Source organism: Berghia stephanieae, chromosome 2, assembly GCF_034508935.2.
Source record: "Berghia stephanieae isolate SIO BIC M18660-M18661 chromosome 2, UCSD_Bste_1.3, whole genome shotgun sequence".
Taxonomy (NCBI): domain Eukaryota; kingdom Metazoa; phylum Mollusca; class Gastropoda; order Nudibranchia; family Aeolidiidae; genus Berghia; species Berghia stephanieae.
The window spans coordinates 82,676,198-82,678,538 of NC_088361.1; the positions used below are offsets into that span (position 1 = coordinate 82,676,198).

Consider the following 2,341-nt stretch of genomic DNA (forward strand, 5'->3'; position numbering starts at 1 on the left):
AGACCAACAGAAATTCCTACCTCGAGGAGAAGGCTCCAGTCATATGAAGAATACACAATCCAATCCTGTCCATCCTTGAGAAAATAATAAAAAACATTATTCTTGTTTAAGTTGTGATCGAAGAAGTTATGTTTTGAAAGAAATGCAGTCTCATGACTAATGTTCAGATCATCTTTACATTCATCCCGATAGCTCAACTGGTTCACTACTAAAACAATGTGACAAGTTCTGTTCGACAGTTGAACCTCAAAAGCTAACTTCTAAATGAAGACATAGCACAAGGCTATTAATCGTGCAGTTTATACTTTTATCAACATCAAACCAAACTCCTGATTATTTCATTATAAAACATTAGTAAAAAAAGAATTCTACTACTATAACTATAAGCAATTTTACTTTGTAGTTGTTAGCTAAATGACGAGAAAATATTTTATCACTGTTTCAGTTTGTCAGTGTCGCTCAGTGGTACAGTTTTTGTTTTTACCCAAAGGTCCCGAGTTCGAATACTGGCTGCGCTCTATCTTTAGAAACTTGTCAGTCAGAAGCCCTGCACACAACTTGTATTAAACTCAAAATTAGTAATCATTATTGCTGTAACCTTTGAGTTTTGATTGATATTCAATACCTTGAGCAGTTGAAATATATTTTAGTCTATGCATTTTCTTTGAACTTGAAGTTGAAGCACTCTTGTCAGTGGTTTCCAAACAATGGATTCAATGAGTTTCATATCACGGGACTTTTGTTTTTTTCACTATTTAATTATTGATCCCCTTATTTTACAGTTTACAGCTGTTTGTGTCCTCATATTTAAATCTTTTACATTTATCATTCTTTATCTATTTAATTAATTGATGTTTAGCAAGAATAATAATTGAATTATCAAAACGTCCTTTCCATACAACGCCTTCACCAGTTAACTAAGCCAACAGAGAGACAGACAGAAAAAGAGATAGAGAGAGACAGAGAGATACAGAAGGTTTGAGAGAGAGAGAAAAAGAGAGAGAGAGAGAGAGAGAGAGAGAGAGAGAGAGAGAGAGAGAGAGAGAGAGAGAGAGAGAGAGAGAGAAATAGAGAGAGAATTAAATGGAATACCTACCTCAAGATTGGATCTCCATTACAAATACAATCTTTTGAAGAATACACGATGCAATCCTGTATCTTCATGCCGTCCTTTAGTGAATTAAAAATAAAAAAAGATGTATTTCCTGTTTATGTTTTGAATTTGTAAACAGATAAATGAGCAAAGAACTTATGTTTTGAAAGATATGCAGTCTTGCACCTAATGATAATAGGAACTAATAAATTTTTGACCTTGCCAATTTAAAAAAAAACAAACAAACTCTTGAAAATGAAATATCAGGAGAAAAATTGTCACTTCTGTAAATACCTAATGTTGGTTAATACTGAAGGCAATCTAAGGTGGAATACTGGAATCTATGATTTCAGTTTGTAAAACTCTTTGTTTGTGGATTCCAAACAATGGATCAGAAAATGTTGAGATGGGAGTCATAAATTAGATTTGTCCATTCTACAATCCCCGTATATATATTATATATATAAATAATGCCCTTCCACCACGACATCATAAGATACCGTCGCCTAGGCATTCCACGAAGGAATATAGATAATCCATCAAACAGGATGTCTGATGTCAACAGGAATCACCCATGTTGTCCATGTGACCTAATTGGGGGTTAATAATCTTGCTCAAGGGAAAAAATCGAAAGTGCCTGAAGCGGGTCACAGTGCAATGCCTTAACCGCTCGGCCACTTTTCTTTGAACTTGACGTTGAAGCACTCTTGTCAGTGGTTTCCAAACAATGGATTCAATGTTTCATATCACGGGACTTTTGTTTTTTTCACTATTTAATTATTGATCACCAATATTTTACAGTTTACAGCTGTTTGTGTCCTCATATTTAAATCTTTTACATTTATCATTCCTTATCTATTTAATTAGTTGATGTTTAGCAAGAATAATTATCGAATTATCAAAACGTCCTATCCATACAACGCCTTCACCAGTTAACTAAGCCAACAGAGAGACAGACAGAAAAAGAGATAGAGAGATACAGAGAGATACAGAAGGTTTGAGAGAGAGAGAAAGAGAGAAAGGGGAGAGAGAGAGAGAGAGAGAGAGAGAGAGAGAGAGAGAGAGAGAGAGAGAGAGAGAGAGAGAGAGAGAAATAGAGAGAGAAAGAGAGAGAGAGAACTAAATGGAATACCTACCTCAAGATTGGATCTCCATTACGAATACAATCTTTTGAAGAATACACGATGCAATCCTGTATCTTCATGCCGTCCTTTAGTGAATTAAAAATTAAAAAAAAGTATTTCTTGT

The 2,341-nt window shown here is 34.6% G+C and overlaps 1 long non-coding RNA gene across 2 annotated transcripts in view; it reads right to left on the reverse strand.

The window, feature by feature from the left end:
• Positions 1–2,306, reverse strand: part of LOC144963755 (uncharacterized) — a 7,450-nt gene extending 5,144 nt beyond the window's left edge. Inside the window, exons 1-3 of one of the 2 annotated variants that reach the window (XR_013643697.1) lie at positions 2,230–2,306; positions 1,097–1,170; positions 21–74 (exon numbers count right to left, since the gene is read on the reverse strand). This is a non-coding gene — a long non-coding RNA (uncharacterized LOC144963755). The remainder of the gene's footprint in view (positions 1–20; positions 75–1,096; positions 1,171–2,229) is intronic. The other variant, XR_013643698.1, reaches the window with a different exon arrangement.
• Positions 2,307–2,341: the final 35 nt, after the last annotated feature.